Source organism: Danio aesculapii, chromosome 25 (genome assembly GCF_903798145.1).
Source record: "Danio aesculapii chromosome 25, fDanAes4.1, whole genome shotgun sequence".
Classification (NCBI taxonomy): domain Eukaryota; kingdom Metazoa; phylum Chordata; class Actinopteri; order Cypriniformes; family Danionidae; genus Danio; species Danio aesculapii.
The window spans coordinates 18,034,105-18,052,101 of record NC_079459.1 but is presented as its reverse complement, the minus strand read 5'-3'; the positions used below and the strand labels follow the sequence as shown (position 1 = coordinate 18,052,101).

At 37.1% G+C, this 17,997-nt stretch overlaps 1 protein-coding gene and 1 long non-coding RNA gene across 3 annotated transcripts in view; one reads left to right on the top strand and one right to left on the bottom strand.

Annotated features, from left to right (window-relative positions):
- cald1b (caldesmon 1b) overlaps positions 1 to 16,037 on the bottom strand; it is a 63,549-nt gene extending 47,512 nt beyond the window's left edge. For both annotated transcript variants that reach the window (XM_056451350.1, XM_056451352.1), the window contains exon 1: positions 15,957 to 16,037. The gene's annotated coding sequence lies outside the window, so the exon portion shown is untranslated. The remainder of the gene's footprint in view (positions 1 to 15,956) is intronic.
- LOC130219084 (uncharacterized) overlaps positions 1 to 17,015 on the top strand; it is a 79,183-nt gene extending 62,168 nt beyond the window's left edge. The window contains exons 3-4 of the long non-coding RNA XR_008836025.1: positions 15,982 to 16,119; positions 16,951 to 17,015. This is a non-coding gene — a long non-coding RNA (uncharacterized LOC130219084). The remainder of the gene's footprint in view (positions 1 to 15,981; positions 16,120 to 16,950) is intronic.
- Positions 17,016 to 17,997: the final 982 nt, after the last annotated feature.

Genomic DNA, 17,997 nt, shown 5'->3' with positions numbered 1-17,997 from the left:
AAACCCCTCAGTGGAAACGGGCCATTACACTACTGCTCCATCCATCAAAAACATTGTCCATGACAACTCCACAAATGCCACTGGAGGTGACAAACGACAAACCTTTTTTTGTATTGTACTTTCTCTGGATGTGATATTTAACTGATATTTACATATCTGGAAAAAATAGGACCCAAAACCTTTTTAAATAAAAAATGTAAGTCATTAAACATTACAAAATACATAAACATTAATTGACAATTAATAAACACAAACATACAAAAATGCATTGCACCTGTATTAAAATTAGCAAGTAAGTGCGATTTCAATGGTATTTTGAGCACTGCGCTAGAAAATGTCACCCGTTTCAGCTTATCAAAAGACACTAAAGCAAAACATAGCTACTTTCCCATCCACATATTTTTATATGCATTTTGGATATGCGCATAAAAAACAGTTGATGGACACGTCAAGATGTGCAAAAAACAGATGCGCATAACTGAAGAGAATAAAGTTTTTGTTCGATAAGAAAAGATGTGCATAAACTACGATGGAAACACTTTTATCGAACAAATTCCAGTATGCACATTAAATAAGGTCATGTGATTTTGTTATAAGAGATCATATGATGATAAAAATGTGTGTGAATGGACAAACCAGAAGGCTGAGCACACTGCAAAACATCTGAAAGGTTGTTTTGGTCATTCAAAAATGCCTTAACCCTTTCAGTATTAGTGTTATTATATTATTAATGACCTCCACTATCAAGAGCGTGCTCCGCATCTCATGCCTTCAAATGCCACCGTGTGTTCACTGCGTGTCAGGATTGTCTTCTGAGGTGCAAGTCATTTATTAAATGAATAAAAGATTCACGCAGCTTCACTTATCGCAGCAAATTACGTTTTTACTGTTGATATTTAGCGCCAGATAAACAGGAAGTGTTAGCTTTGACTCGTTGGATGGAAACGCTGCTTTATTCGCACATCTTTAATGCGATAATCCAGTTTTGCACATAAAGCTAATTTGCATTTTTGGATGGAATCATAGCTCATGATGTATTGACATAAAGTATTTCTGTGTGTTAGGACAAAACCTGGCAAATTTAAGAAAATCAACAACTTTAAGAACATATGGAAACATTAAAGACTTAAGGAATTTTCCTAATGTGAAATAGCTTTTAAAATTAATGGTGGTCTCATAAATATACAGGAATACAAAGCATTTTTTCAATGCAATTTCCTCTTTCTGTTCTTCCTAACCATTTACTTTTAATTATACAATGCTTTTAGGTACATGTTACACATTTCTCACACTCCCTTTCTCTGTCCGGTCTTCCTACCACAAGGTATTGTGGAGTCCACAAATCATTTCCACATGACAGAGACAGAGAACATATTCTAATTTACACATCTGTGACTGATTCCAGGACCTGGGCAGTTTGCCCTTTTCATGGTTTTTATTTTTTTACTATGTTTGTGTGGACCAGACTCTACTAGTACGACCAACATAATGCTTTTGCTCTAAACGGATGGGGGAAAAAGCTTGAAATGAATCTCACTAGAACTTTTACCGTACAGTCTGCCATATGATGACCAAATCCGTTAAAAAGATTGATATACCGTATCTCAAGACCACAATGGAAGCCTGTTTGTCAGGAAGTCAGCATTTTAGAGCCGCTACCACCCAGGTAAGATTGGGTGAAGCCGTTTACAATGAAATAACGAGCTGTCTAGTGGCTTTTCAATAAAGCTTTATTATGTGCCGACAGGACCAATGTGTGGAGCCAGAATACACATCAGGGTGGGATCTAGATCCAAGCCAAAACCAACGAAAGCTGTACAATATGTTGAAAACATTTTCTTGTCACTGATAGAGTACCTGTTTTCCATTTGATTTACTCACTTATTCAGACCTGTAGATACAGTGCATGAGAAACAATTCACAATTTTTCTATTCCACAGAGTTGGATTTTTTACTCAAAAAAAGTAATGACTCACAAGTAGTAGCACTGCTAATAGTCCCACACAGAAGCTCCAGAATGATAAAGAGAGGGTGATGACAGTGATAGATGAGAGAGGACCAGGCCTGGGACAATTTATTTTCAAAAGTTTTGTTTGCTTGTCCTTGAGAGGCTGCTACTTTTTGTGAACATCATTACAGTTCATTTTAGCAAATCACTATCTTGGCTAATCACCTTCCCAATGAAGCTCAGGAAAGACAACCCAGGCCCGTATATACATTTCTGGAAAAAGCGAAATATGTCCCAGGAGCTACGTTTTTTTTTTTTGCGAATCCATCAGAGGTCACTCTGTACTCTTTTTCAGATCTCAAAAGTCTCTCGCGAGTGCCATTCACTCTTGCTGTTCTCACGTAAATCCACCAGAGGCTGCTGTCGACTGACTGATTTACTGACTGACCAACCGACCGATCTCCCCACCCTCCCCCTTCCCTAAACACAACCAATAGTGTTTTAAAATACACTGATTGATCCACCCGCCCCCTTTCCCTAAACCCAACCGCAGTGTTTTAAAAAGCAATCCAGAAAAAGAAAAGCCCCCTGATTTGTACCACATTCTCACCCTGTTACGTACTTGTTTATTAGATTTTTTTGTTTTACCTGCTTTCTGGAACTGTTCTTCACTAGACTCGAACCCCATTGTCGCAGTCAACTCTGCTCTGAGTCTCAAGTACGCTGAGGTCTCCAGAAATGTATATAGGGCTACGTTTTCAGAATGAGCCTATGTAGATGGAAGAGGTACACAGTGGCAGATGTCTGCTGCTAGGCCTGCCTGTGGCAGTGGTGCTGGATTGAGTGGAAATTGACTGATTGAGAGCAGGATGGAAAGCTTGCGGCCCTTATCACACGATATGGGCTAAAAATAATCCTAAACAAATGTAGCTATCTGACTGCACAAATATGGTCCCCATGTTACACTGTTAGATCCCAGTTGTCATAATGTCAGACTGAATGACAATGAAAATGCACCAAACAAGGACATAAAAAAAACTTGACCAGAGCTTGAGGTCATTCATTTGTGACACATTCACTAACCTGCGTTCTCAAATGATACATTGCTCTCAGCGTTTCTCAATAATGATTTAATACTAATTAAAAAAAAACCTGTTTTGACATTTCCCTGCAGTTGTTTGCAGTTGCTGTGCTGATTGCATCATTAGACTTGGTGGTCCTATTGGTTCTTGCATTGGGGCTTGTCATAGCTGTTCAAGTTGAAGGGTGAGAGGAGAGAATGGTGGAGTCTTAAGGGTACCCATTTGCCTGAGAGGGGTGATATTGGATTGTGATGTGTGAGGCAGGGCCTAAAGCTATTGAAAGTAGAGTAATGGCGCAGTTACACTAGAGTTTGAGCATGCAAAATTCTGTCGTACCGCACTGCTAAAAGGAGCTTAAACTGGATTAAACAAGATGATTAGACATTAAAAGCAAGCGATTGTTTTTATATTTTAAATTTCTGTCCAGAGAGGTCAAGGTCGAAGTTTGATTGGTCTCAGTCACGTGATGCGATTTCACATGTCACAGTTCCCCTATTTCCGATCTGCCGCATTTGCATGTGTATGAATGGAAGTCTATGGGGTGAAAAGTAAAGTGTGACCGTGACTTCAGGCTGATGGTGAAACAATTGGTAATGAGTGTCTCTTGTGCCAGTCTCAAGTACCATAAAGCAAGGAATAAAGTCTGAGATAGCCTGGGTTCAGAAGAGACAGCTGCCGTCAATGAGAGGATGGGAAAGTCACCACTGTATGAACTGCTATTGAATGAGACTGTGAGGGCTTCTCAGGTGATTAAAAACTGAGCGGCAGTGTGTTCTTGCAGTGATGGGCTCCCCAGCCTGCTAGAAGCAATGTGGCTATGTGAAGAGTGGATCAGTGGAGCAAGGTCAGTGATGCAAGAGTATATGAGCATCCCTTCATGCCACATCAGTCTCAAGTCCCACAGTTTGCAACACAGGCTCATTGTGGATACGTACCCCTGTTTACATTTCTGGAGAGCGCAAATTATGTAGCCACAGGTGCATCTGGCTGCATTTTGCCTTTAAAGTTAATGCTGTAGAGTGGTAAGATGCCGCCGATGGCTAGTGATCTTTCTCGCGCTACCAGCTAACCGCTTGCCTCCATGTGGACGGCTTTTCCGGTGTGACCAGTTTGCCTAATAGCTTGCTGTGTATGTTGGCAGACTTGGGACACAGAGCGGAGTTGACTGTGATATTGGGGTTCGTGTTTGGCAAAGAACAGTTCCAGAAACTAGGTAAAACAAAAGCAAAAAAAAAAATAAATAAATGAAATAAAAAAACAGGCTGAAAACATGGTGAAATCATGCAGCCATGACAGCTGTTCTTTTTCTAGATTGCTTTTGAAAACACTTATCGTTGGGTTTAAGGAAAGGGGTGGGTGACTCAGTTTGTCAGTCATCAGTGGACAGCAAGCTGGCCTGGTCGGCTGAAGTGTATATTGCACCCTCCGGTGGATTCACGTGAGAAGAGGACGCACCAGAGAATTTTGAGATTATTAAAATATGTACACAGCGGCCTCTGGTGGATTTGCAAAAACAAAAACTGCTAGCAGACCTACCTACGTATTTTGCTGTTCCCAGAAATGCAGACCTGGGTACGTATCCGCAATGAGCCTGGGTTGATAGTTTGTCACAAATGATTTTCTTTTACACCCCTCACCTTTTTATTTCTAGACAGAATTTAGTATAGTCATTTTCAGCTAAATTGTGTGAGCTGAGTATTAACAGTTTCTTTAAAGCCATCGCTGTTACGATCCAGGCTACCTTTACATCTAAGTTTTTTCTTTACATTTTAAAGTTTTGAGCATAGACAACAACACTGACAAAACCATCCGCTTTTACAAAGATTTGTGAAAGCATCTTAAAACTATATTATGCATGTGAACAACAAAAATCAATCCAACCATTAAATAACCCATTTTTAACACAAGTAATTTTCCATTCCCTTTTTGGCACAGAGCAAAAAGCTCAAAGAATGTAAACAATAAACCACAACAAAAGATCTTTTTCTCATCTATAACTTATTCGTACAACTTCTGGATTCATGAGGACAAGATGAAAGATTTCATTTTAAACACATCTGTCATTTTATTCATCAAAGACGGAAGCAGCAAGATGTTATGATTTCCTTAAACTTGTCTTTTTGATGTCTAATTAGCAATAGCGCTGGCAATTACACCGAAACCTCAAATCACATCAAGAACAGCATGCCCTCAGCAGCAGAAGCAGCTGTACATTGGCAGTGAATCAAGACCTCTTGAGTCCATTCACTCCTCTGCTTCCTCCTCAGCAGTCTCCAGATGCAAAGTTCAGGCATCCCCAACCAGAGATGAGCTGAATCAGTGGCTAGGATCATAAAATTCAGACCAGATAAATATGCAAAGAGTCTTGTGCCATGACGTGTAACAGATGGAGTCATGAGACCTTACATAACCAAACATGGTTAAAGATGCTCAGCCTGTGAAACTAACACGAAAGACGAGATCTCTAAATACTGTAGGTGCTGCATACTACATCCAGCACAATGACATGTTTGTCTTTTATTGCTTTTTGGGAAGACTTTTAAACAATAAAGTGACCAGGAGACCAACTGAATCATCAAATTCTTCAGTTCTTTAAAGTTTCTGTGTAGCCAATAATAAAATATCTTAAAACTCATTCATTCATTCATTTTCTTTTCGGCTTAGTCCCTTTATTAATCAGGGGTCACCACAGCGGAATGAACCACCAACTTATCCAGCACATGTTTCACACAGCGGATGCCCTTCCAGCCGCAACCCATCTCTGGGAAACATGCACACACTCATTCACCACGGACAATTCAGCCCACCCAATTTACCTGTACCATATGTTTTTGGACTGTGGGGGAAATCGGAGCACCCGGAGGAAACCCATGCGAACGCAGGGAGAACATGCAGACTCCACACAGAAATGCCAACTGACCCAACTGAGGCTCGAACCAGTGACCTTGTTGTGAGGCGACAGCACTATCTACTGCGCCACTGCGTCGCACTCTTAAAACTCATATTAGTCAAAATTATTTATTTTAATTCTCCATTACAATTATTTCTTAACATATTAAGTGTATGTAGGTCTACACCCTTTCCTCATTTAGCACACACAGATAACTCAATTAGCTAATCAGTGACAATTTTTTCTAACTCTACTGACTTACATAGGATAGAGCCAAAGCGGTTCCATTGGTGCCGTGACCCAGATGGGGGTAAAGCTTAGGGGTGAGTGTGACAGAGGTCAGCTCCAATTCTTGCTGTTTGCTAAGACATTACACTCTCAGAAATAAAGATACAGGAGCTGTCACTGGGGCAGTACCTTTTCAAAAAGTACATATTTGTACCTGAAGGGTCCATAATCGTACCTCACAGGTACTTTTTAGGTATATATGAGTATTAATATGCACCTTTTAGGTACCACTGTGGACTCTTTGGGTACAAATATGTATGTTTTGAAAAGGTACTGCCCCAGTGACAACTCCTTTCTGAGAGTGTACTATGCAGCTGTAAGAGAGTTCAAGGTGGTTGCTAAAACAGTGTCATATGGCGAATCCACCACAGGCAGCTGTGAAAGCTTTTTTAGATCTCATTCGCAGTGTCATTCGCAACTGTTCTCATGTAAATCCACTAGAGGCCACTGTCGATAGACTGACTGACTGACTAACTGTCTGATCGACAGACCCACCCTCCTCCTTGCCTAAATCCAACCAATAGTGTTTTAAAAAGCACTGATTGACCTGCCCACTCATTTCCCTAAACCTAACCAATAATTTTAAAAAGCAATCCAAAAAAAGAAAAGCCCTCGCCTGGTTTTTAGCACGTTTTCAGATTTTACCACATTATCACCCTGTTATGTACCTGTTTATTTTATTTTTTGGCTTCTGTTTTTGTCTTACCCAATTTCTGGAACTGTTCTTCACCGGACTCAAACCCTGTCGTCGTGGTAAACTCCTCTCTGCATCTCAAGTCCACCAATATACATGGCGAGCTACTAGAACAAACTGGTAACAGCGGAAAAGCCATCCATATGTGGAGATAAGCGGTCAGCTGGTAACGTGAAAAGGAACGCCACCATACCGCCTTTTAGAGTTCATTTTAAAGACGAAATGCAGCCATACGTTCCTCTGGCTACATAACTTGCGATCTCCAGAAATGTATTTAGGGCTACGTTTTCAGAATGAGCCTATGTTGCACGAGTGTATTGGGTGGTTGCTCAGGCATTGTCACTTGGTTTCTAGGGTGTTCTAAATTAATGCACTGCTAATTTCCAGGGTGTCCTGAGAGGTTGCTAAGCTAGGGTTGCAGTTGTGGCTTCTAAGGTATTGGAATACAGTTGTTTGGGCTTTCTGGGTAGTGCTATGTGGTTGCTAGTGTGTTGCTGGTGGTTGCTAAGGAATTGCAGTGTGTTTGAAATGTGCTGTGCCAAATAATAAACAATGTTACCAATGTCTTCTTCCACTATACAATCAATGTTTCAAGCAAACCACTGAAGCAATTAAGATAATTAAACTCAACACTGTGTTTTTTGAGTTTCAATAGTTGAGGTAAATGATTGTTAATACATAAAGCAAGTCTAAAACAATCCATGCCTTCATCATGACAGCCTGGGTTTAAATGAACAACAAGTAACCTAAAGCACCTGAATAACAGCACATTAGTCAATAGTCAAGACTCTTAATGTCTTAAATAGGCCACATGCTGTACTTTTGCCCCCTGTCACCCTCCTGCCTCTGTGTGATGCCTCCTATTTCTGTACGCCAGCTGTTAAGCTTTGAGAATTATGGGAAATGAGATTATTAGTGCACCCCTGTGGCACCTGGAGCTCAAACTGTCCTCAAGAGTACTAAACTGTAGAGTCTCCAACGTCTAAATGACTCATTCTTTCTCTCTTTTCCTGGTCTGCTCATTTCCTCTTGAATTAAGGGCAACTGCACCTGTGCCCCTTTTACAACAGAAAACCTTCTGTTTCTGGACAACCCTGTCATATATCCTTGTCTAGTTCCATGCCAAGCGCTACAACCATTTAGCGACTTGAAATAGTAATTGATGAAATAGATGTCAGGGTGCATTTCTATAATTACAGACTGTGGGTTTTAGATCTTAAGAAAGTTATATGTCCGTTGGTTCACAAGTTTCAAACAAGAGCAACGTTTCAACGTAAGGTTTCAACGAAAACCCTGGTGCTCCCAAATACATTTTTCATAACAGGTAACATCGAGATGTTTGTGAACCCATTTTTGGCAAGAGAAGGACTGAGCAAAATAGTATTAATTAAACATTGATGGTCTATCGGGTCATCAGCCAAACATTCAACATAGGCTCATTCTGAAAACATAGCCCTATATACATTTCTGGAGATCACAAGTTGTGTAGCCAGAGGAAGGTCTGGCTGCATTTCAACTTAGAAACGAACACTACAGGGCGGTATGACGCCGTTCCTTTTCACACTTATCAGCTGACCGCTTACCCCCATGTGGACGGCTTTTCCGCTGTTACCAGTTTATCCAGTAGTTTGCCACGTACATTGGAGGATTTAAGACACAGAGCGAAGTTGACCATGACGGCGGGGTTCGAGTCTGTCGAAGAATGGTTCCAGAAAGCAGGTTAGACAAAAACAAAAGGCAAAAAATAAAATAAACAAGTAAATAACAGGGTGAGAATGTGGTAAAATCTGAAAACATGGCAAAAACCAGGCTGCCACGAGGGCTTTTCTTATTCTGGATTGTTTTCGAAAACACTATTGTTTGGATTTGAGGAAGGGGGGGGGCATTGGTCAGTTGGTCAGTCAGTCGCCAATGGCCTCTGGTGGATTTGCATGAGAGCAGCAGGCACAAATGGCACTCGCGAGAGAAATTTGAGATCTCAAAAAGGGTACACAGCGGCCTCTGGTGGATTTGCAAAAACAAAAACTGCAAAAAAACGTAGCTCCTGGGATGTATTTGGTGCTCTCCAGAAATGTATACAGGGGTTCATTTTCCAGAATGAGCCTGGGTTGCAAACATCTTAATGGTTTGATTGCTCAGCAAATGGGTTTATGTCTCAACCTTTTACAGAGGATTATGTGAAGTAGAAACCTTAATTCACCGCATTATAAGTTTTCATAAAACTGCAGGCGTTTTGTCTCAAATTTCCTTCTCTCAAACTCTCAGCTCCACTTAAGGAGAAAGCATTTGGAGACGTGTGTCTATTTAATGCATTCCAGCAGTCCAATAACAATGTTTTTGATTATATATGATATGAATATGTGCTTCCTACAAGTAGCTATATTTTTAAGCCACATAAAAAACTCCTTAACTTTTAAATGCATTATAGAACACAATAGTTAAGCTCTGTAAGTAAAATTCCATTCATTTTCTTGAAACGGAAATTTATTTTTTAAAACATTTTATAAACTTTTATAGGGGCAATGTGTAGCAAAACTCATGTCAAAAATAGTTTCTTAGAGTTTGTCGAAGTGGTCTGAAAGTCCAAAATAGGATAGCATATAAACTTTGCGAATTAAAGTTGTAGGAGCGATAGCAAAGCATAGAGAGAGAGGACTAGACCTCCAACACCTCATGTCATTTATTTCCATTAAAACATCTAAAACATAATTTTTTCTCCGCCTCATTCTTCAAAATGGCTAGGAAGCCTTGCAACTTTATTACATAGATCATATATATCCTCCTAATTTGGACATAAATGCATAATTGTAAGTTTATATTTTCTTAGTTTGTCAAATTGTTCTGATAGACCAACTGAGGAAAGCAGGTCGATAAGAAATCAGATCTTTACTTACTTAAAATTGTGAGTTAAAGGAATAGGTCACCCCAAATTTAAAATTCTGTCAACATTTACTAACTTTTTCCCTGTTGAACGCAAAAGATGACATTTTGAAGAAAGCTAGAAACCTGTAACTAGGGCTGCACAATATAGGAAAAATAAGACATCGCAATAATCTGTTTTTCTGCAATATATATTGCGATTTGAATATCAATTCACCAGACAGCTTTAACAGCTCTATTTAGAAAGAATTCATTAATTTAGGCTGATTTGGGATTATTCTGGGTGTGAATCCTGTAGAAAATATAATAAACAATTTAAATGCAACAGCGCAAATAGAAAAGTAAAATAAAGATTGCTTTATGGTGTTCTGAGGAGTACAGAAATTCAATAATCATATGTAAATATCACTGCATAGTCTTCACTGTATAAATAGTTAAACAAAATGAATATTCATTAAGGTTACAAATGGTATAATTTCTTGTACCAGAATCCAAAAAACACCTAAGGCCTTAAAAACACATGCAGATGATACATTTTTACTCTTTGGTTTTTGGTCTATGGCTTTACTTATGGTTAAACTCTACAAATCTTATATTTTTCGAAATGGCTCTTTCTCGATTATAATCTCAAGATTGCAGATCCTGTGATGTGTCTATTGCAGATGTGCACATTGTGATATCGATGCTGAAACAATATATTGTGCAGCCCTTCCTGTAACCATTAACTTTCATAGAATTAGTTTTTTCCAATAAATGAAGTCAATGGTTACAGGTTTTCAGATTTTTTCAAAATATCTTCTTTTGTGTTCAACAGAGAAAAAAGGTTTGGAATCATTTGAGGACAACTTTAGATTAACAGTCTGAAAAAAGTAACATTTGTAAGATATAAACACAGAATTTGGAATTTGGAAGAAATATAGTCTAAAATATATAAATGATAGATATAAGTGCAGAACTGCTTAGAAATCGAATTACTAAATGTATATTTTTTTTCTCAAAATGAACTTTCATATCTTGCAACCTTTTTTCTCTGAATTTTGATACAAATATTCAGAAATTTGAGCTAAAAATAAATCCAAATAGTACTTCCAGATAAATTGGGTAAGCTAAATTGTCCGTAGTGTATGTGTGTGAATGGAAGTGTATAGGTGTTTCCCAGTGATGGGTTGCAGCTGGAAGGGTATCCGCCGCGTAAAACATGTGCTGGATAAATTGGCAGTTCATTTCGCTGTGGCGACCCCAGATTAATAAAGGGACTAAGTCGAAAAGAAATTGAATGAATGCATGAGTACTTCCAGAATGACCGCCATTAAGGCAGTAGCCAGTCAGCAATGTAATGTATTGGAAGAATACTGAACAATGATAAAACCTCTTTATTTAGCAAAACAACCCAAAAAGGTAAAAATGATGTTACTTTTAGCTATGTCAAAAATTTTCCAAGTAAAAAATACTTTTCCAGAGTTTACAAATTGGTCTGAAAAGTTTAAAGGAGGACACAGAGATGCTCAAAAAGGGCCCTGAAATGCAGTTTAAACACATTCCAAATCCCTGGGCAAGAAGACATTGATCATGGCCAGACAGATCCACATGTATTAGGAAGGAGATGGTCTCATGCCTAGTGTCTTATACCATGTAAGGAAAAGACCTGACTTGGCAAGCGGTACTCGAACGCTGAAGCTTTTCCACAGCAAGACGCCTGGATAACGTATGATAAACAGTATGTTGCGATGGAACAGGTTCAAGGGCTAAACCTCAAACCCGAATTTGGGATTTCGGCCCCGTGCACAAAACAGCTGCGAACGTCTTCATACATATTTGATGGACTGATCCGAAGAAAGTTACTGTGACTTCATGCTTTGGGAATGCTCCATGTGCCAATCGTCCATCATCTTGGGTTAAGTGGTACACTGGAGCTGCAGTATGCATAATTCAGTCTCGAAATGTTTGCTGCAAAATTCAGGGCCTGCAGCTCTATGGAAACTCGTCTATATGCTTTTCAACATCTGCTGGTAATGAAGCGTGTGTTAAATGAGCTGTCTAAGGGATTGTGTCTTGTTATAGGTTTATAACCATAGTATATAATGATAAAAGTCATAGCGACTTTTTATCTTACAATTAAGACTAAATCTCACAGTCCGCACTGTCCTTCTCAGCTTACACACTCAAAATGATGTTTGCTGTTTGTTAAAGCTACTTAATTAAACAACTCAGGCTCATTATTGATACATACCCCTGTATACATTTTTAGAGAGCGCAAAATACATCCCAGGAGGTACGTTTTTTGCCGTTTATGTTTTTGCAAATCTACCAGAGGCTGCTGTGTATGCTTTATTAAATCTCAAATTTCTCTTGCGAATGCTATTCGCGCCTACTCTTTTTTCGTAAATCCACCAGAGGCTGCCATCAACTGACTGTTTGACCAACCGACTTTGCATACTTCAAACTAGTAACAACAGAAAAGCTGACCACATGGAGGCAAGTCGTCAACTGGTAATGTGAAAACAAATAACCCGTCGGCAGTGTCATACCACCCCTTAGCATTCATTTTAAAGACGAAATGTAGCCATACGTTCCTCTATAAGCCGTGCTCTCCAGAAATTTATACAGGGGTACATATTCACAATGTGGCTGTGTTGCATTTATGAGCTGAAACAACACAATTCTTGAGTTTTTTGCTTAATTGTTTTATGTTTAATCTACTTAAATTTGTAAAAGTTTACAAGTTAACATAATTCCATTTTCCCAACACAAATTGATTGTGTGGAACCCAAAATTTTTATAAAAATGTATAATTTATGTTTTTAACTGGCAAGCTTTAGAAAAAATTATTTACACTGAGATAAAAAATTCAGAATTGCAATTCAATAAAGATCAAAAAGATTTTAAAAGTGAGAATTTTTAAATGTTTGAACTGAGAATTCTGAGTTTTTTTTTCTTGCAATTGTGAGTTAAAATTGTGAAATTCTCACTTTTTATTGATTTTTTTGTCGAAACAAACTTTCATTGAGAATGTATACCTTGCAATTTTGAGAAAAAAAAAACTTTGGAGTAAATTTAATATGAAAAAAAATTCTGGGCTCCTTCTTATGATTGCAAATCTGCATTTTACTAACCCAACATTTTTTACATCATATTTTACAATTTATAATTTAAGTTATAAACTGGCAAACTTGAAAAAAAGTTAGAACTTCTATATCATTTATAAAGAGAATTTTAAAAGAAAGATTCAGAATTGCAATTCAATAAAGATAAAAAAGGTTTTAAAAGTCGGAATTTTAAAATGTCTGAACTTTTTCTTGCAATTGTGATTAAAAATAGTGAAATTCTGACTTTTATTTAACTTTATATGTGGAAAAATTTGCAAGTCTGAGAACAAAATATACAGTTCTGATGTAACAAATTCTGAACTTTGTATCTCTTCATTTTTATAAACATGAAACTACAAGTTTATATTACACACTTCTGATGAAAAGGTAGTACTTCATACAATAAATGAAGACTTTGCAAAAAAATAGTCAAAATTATAAGCAAGTTAAGCTCATAACTGACAGAAATCGTGATTCTGAAAAAAAGGCAGAATTGCGAGATATCTCCTTGATGTTCAGATGTTTTTGCACTTGCAATTGTGAGTTTATTTCATGTAATGCTAAAAAAGTTTAAATTATGAGACATAAAGAACGTGCAAGAAATAAACACACACTTTTGAGAAATACAGTTGCAGTTTTAAGAAAAAAATTGCAATTGCAAGATACATTTATAGAATTGTGAGTAAACAATGCCATTATTACTAATTATTACATAGTTTATGTTTCACAATTAAGAAAAAAAGTGATAAATTGAAGAATTTTCTTACTGAATTGTGAGATATATATTACCCAGAATTGTGGGGTTAAATATTTATTGTGAATAAAAAATCTGCAGCTACCTCATTCATTCATTTTCTTTTCGGCTTAGTCCCTTTATTAATCTGGGGTCGCCACAGCCAAATGAACCACCAACTTAACCTGCATATGTTTTAAGCAGCGGATGCCTTTCCAGCCGCAACCCATGACTGGAAAACATCCATACACACCCATTTACACACATACACTACGAACAATTTAGCCTACCCAATTCACTTATAGCGCATGTCTTTGGACTTGTGGAGGAAACCATAGCACCCGAAGGAAACCCACGTGAACACGGGGAGAACATCCAAACACCACACAGAAACACCAACTGGCCAAGGCTTGAACCAGCGACCTTCTTGCTGTGAGGCGAACGTGCTACCCACTGCACCACCGTACAGCTCTGCAGCTACCTTTATTTATTTATTTATTTATTTATTTATTTATTTATTTATTTATTTATTTATTATCCTGTGGCAAACTCAAATAGCTATACATTACTTCAGGATACATTGTCTGGTTCACATGCAATAGTGCAGGATTAAGCCTATAGCAAGTTTGGACCAAAAATCGAATACATTCATTTTGAATATTTAACTGGGATTTCTGCCAATCACAGCATTAGTTTGAATGTCAACCTGTAGACTGGTCCCTGCTGACCCCCAGTGTCCCTCCTTCTCTAATTTCTTTGGGCACTGAGGGCTGCCAGCGGAAACACAGGGCAGAGCTCATAACATCCTGCCTGCAGCCTGTGCCAAAGCCCTGTTATCACTGAATTACCTCCAGATTCTTTTCAGCTCCACTAAACACACACACACACACGCATGCGCACACACACACAAACACACTCATTCCACTCACTGCTTCATCTGTAACCAGATCAGCACTCTGGGATACAATACTGAAAAAAAAATGCCTGTAATGTCTGTAATGCTTTATTTATTATAAGAAACTGTAAGCTTGTTTTGTTGTCATTGGTTAATTAGTTATTGTTACTGTTGTTTAATATCTCTGGGATATAATATGGATAATAAATAAACAAGTAATTAAATATTCAAAATAAAATGTAGTGGGACAAAATGTATTTTTGTATATGAATGATGATACTTTACAATAAAAAAAGAAAAGTCAGATGTATATAAGTAAAAATATAAAAAATATTAGATGAAATAAAATGTTAGATGCATGTGAATGTGAATTTTTTATTATAAAAAAAAAATTACCACAACAATAATAAAGTTATTAGGATTATTATTAATGTTTTTGCTGTTTGTAATTAAATATTTTCAGAAGACATTTAAAGGGTTTTATTAAAAATTATTGTTATTGATGAGAATAATTATGAAAACAATAAGCTGACGACAACAATGCTAACACTAAAAGAAAAAATTACTAATATGATTTTATATAGATTTCATTTGAAATTATATTGATTTATTAAAATATATTAATATTCATTCAAATGTATTAGTATTATTACAATTTTAAAATTTTATATTTATATTTTACAAATAACTCATATTTTTGTATTTTTTATTTTGTTATAGTTGTGTTTTAAAAAAATGTTAATTACTATTTAAAATCTATTGATAAATGAGATGATAATAATTAATATTTTCCTGCATTAAAAGAGAAAATGTTAAATAACAAATACTAAGGTTTGTGCCTATACCCTAAGAATTATTCAGTGAAACTAATAAACAACTGGAACAGACGACAGACAGACAGACAGACCGACCGACAGACAGACAGACAGACAGACAGACAGACAGACAGACAGACAGACAGACAGACAGACAGACAGACAGACAGACAGACAGACAGACAGACAGACAGACAGACAGACCGACCGACAGACAGACAGACAGACAGACAGACAGACAGACAGATAGATAGATAGATAGATAGATAGATAGATAGATAGATAGATAGATAGATAGATAGATAGATAGATAGATAGATAGAACTACCCCGATATTTTCACAACAAGAAACTTTAAAGCAGGTGGACTAAATGCTGACAAAGTCTGAACGAGCAGTTAGAGTTATAACTAGTTACTTCGTTAATCTACGGAAGACTTCCCAAATAACCTGAACATTCATTTACATGGCTACAAGTGCCAGAGAAAAAACAAAAAAACAACACATTTTACAACATTCAATTTTTCCCAACAAAACCGTGTTACAAATCTGACTTACTGTGTTATGTATACAAACTCGATCATTTCAATTAAAGAACGTCGTCATCGTCAGAGTTCAAAATGAAATATTGTTCGTTTAAATCTTACCTGTACGGGTTTTTTGATGTTTCAGGTTTGAATCTGGAAGTGTGATGTGCTCGTGAGGCTGAAGGAATTCCTCGAGTCGGGTCTCCTCATTTTATGAAGTGTGCAGCGGTTTAGACTCCGCCTCGCTGAGCTCCATCACTTCATCCTGCGCGCTCCTCTATCCGTAAGTAATAGATCAATGTCATATCAGACTTATTTTTGACAAACATATCGCCCCCAACATAATGCATATGGAACTGCAAAAGAACGCATGGACAATAAGAAACATTTTACAAGATATGGTCACGTAAAACTATAAATCCATGTTGATGTTTTTTTCTTCTGAAATTATTGTAATTTATTGTAGTTATAGATTGTTTGTTTGTTTTGTGGTCTTATTCTTCAGATTTTTAATTAAGCTGCAACAAATTGTGGGCTTTTTATTCCATTATGTTTGTTTACCAAGGCAATGTAAGCTTAATAGCATATACTTTGCATTTAACTAATAGTGCACATTTATAATAACTAATAAGCTATAGCTTATGTGTGAATATAATATAATAATAATATTAATAATAATAATAATAATATATTTAAATTATATTTCTGCAGTGGTGGAAAAAGTAAAAAAAAAAATCATACTCAAGTAAAAGTACTATTACTTGCTTAAAAATGTAGTGCAAGTGGAGTTAATGTATCTGTTATAAATATTACTCAAAGTATGAGTCAAAAGTAGCCCTTTCAAAAGTACTCAGTAGTAGTGAGTAGTGAGTATTATGCTGTAAGAAGCTGATGCGTTTACATGTATTTGTGGATGTTTGTAAACGTAATATTCTGCAGTGCATTTAGTGATTGCCCATCAGGCACACAACGTCATACAGTAAGTTAATATTAGGTTAGATTAAGGTTGTGTGGTCAGGTGACCAGAATTCTATGTCTAGCCAGTGTCTAAGAACAACATTATTTTAATGTCCAATAACAACATCAAATGACGTTGATATTTGGTTGATTTAAGGTTGTGCTGGAAATGGACCAAAATCCGACGTTGAGCCAACATCTTAAACCAACATCATATTGACGTCAAATAATGAAATTTATTCATCAGGTATGGCAACCAAAATCCAATGACTGACAGACGTCATAGTAGTAACCTCCACACAACCTCAAGCTGTAACATAATTAGATGTTGATATTTGGTTGATTTTAGGTTGGACGTTGGACATTGAGATCGGCCTGACATTGAGTTCTGACGTCAAACTGATATTCATTTTCACGATTTTCACTTCCCCACGATGTTGCGGTACAATGTCAATCTAACGTCATGTTGACGTTTTGTGCCTGCTGGGTGTTTAAGGCCATTTCGGTCATCAAACAGTAAACATCCGTCATCCTCTCATCAGTTACATGCATCTAAACAGTCTCGGGGTCAATGTGTGTAATGATTTTGGACATCTTCTTGGACACTTTTAATGCTTCCAAACAGTTTGCTGCAATTATAAATTGCCCATGTCTTGAAGTAGTCCATTATGATGTGATGCTATAGTTTACTATACTTAACTATAGTTAACAATAGAAAATCGTACATTTTAAAATCTTTTAATTTTTCTTTGTTCAATGACATTTTGCTTTGGGTATTGCACAACATCATGTATTTCGTTAATTTACAAAACAGCCTTTTGGTAGTCTGAAAACAAACATTAAAAAAGGGTGCAAAGTGCCAGGTTTTAATATTGACACATTGTATTATGTGTTTGCATGTACAGTGCTAGTTCTTGACAACAAAAAATTATTATGTGCATAGGTGCATATTGTGTCTTCATGAAGTGACATTGCCATCTACTGGCCTGGCATGCAGAATACAGCAATGTTAATATAATAATTATCATGGATCATTGTGAAGTGAATGTGCTTGGTTTTCTGAACAACATGGTGTCTGCATGAAACAGGTTTTAATTGATTTTGCAATTGTTTTCCCTAATTTGCCATAGCCTACTCATGAGCCATAATACTAACTGCTTGTTTAAGCAAATAGAGGCAGTACGGTGGCTCAGTGGTACGTTTA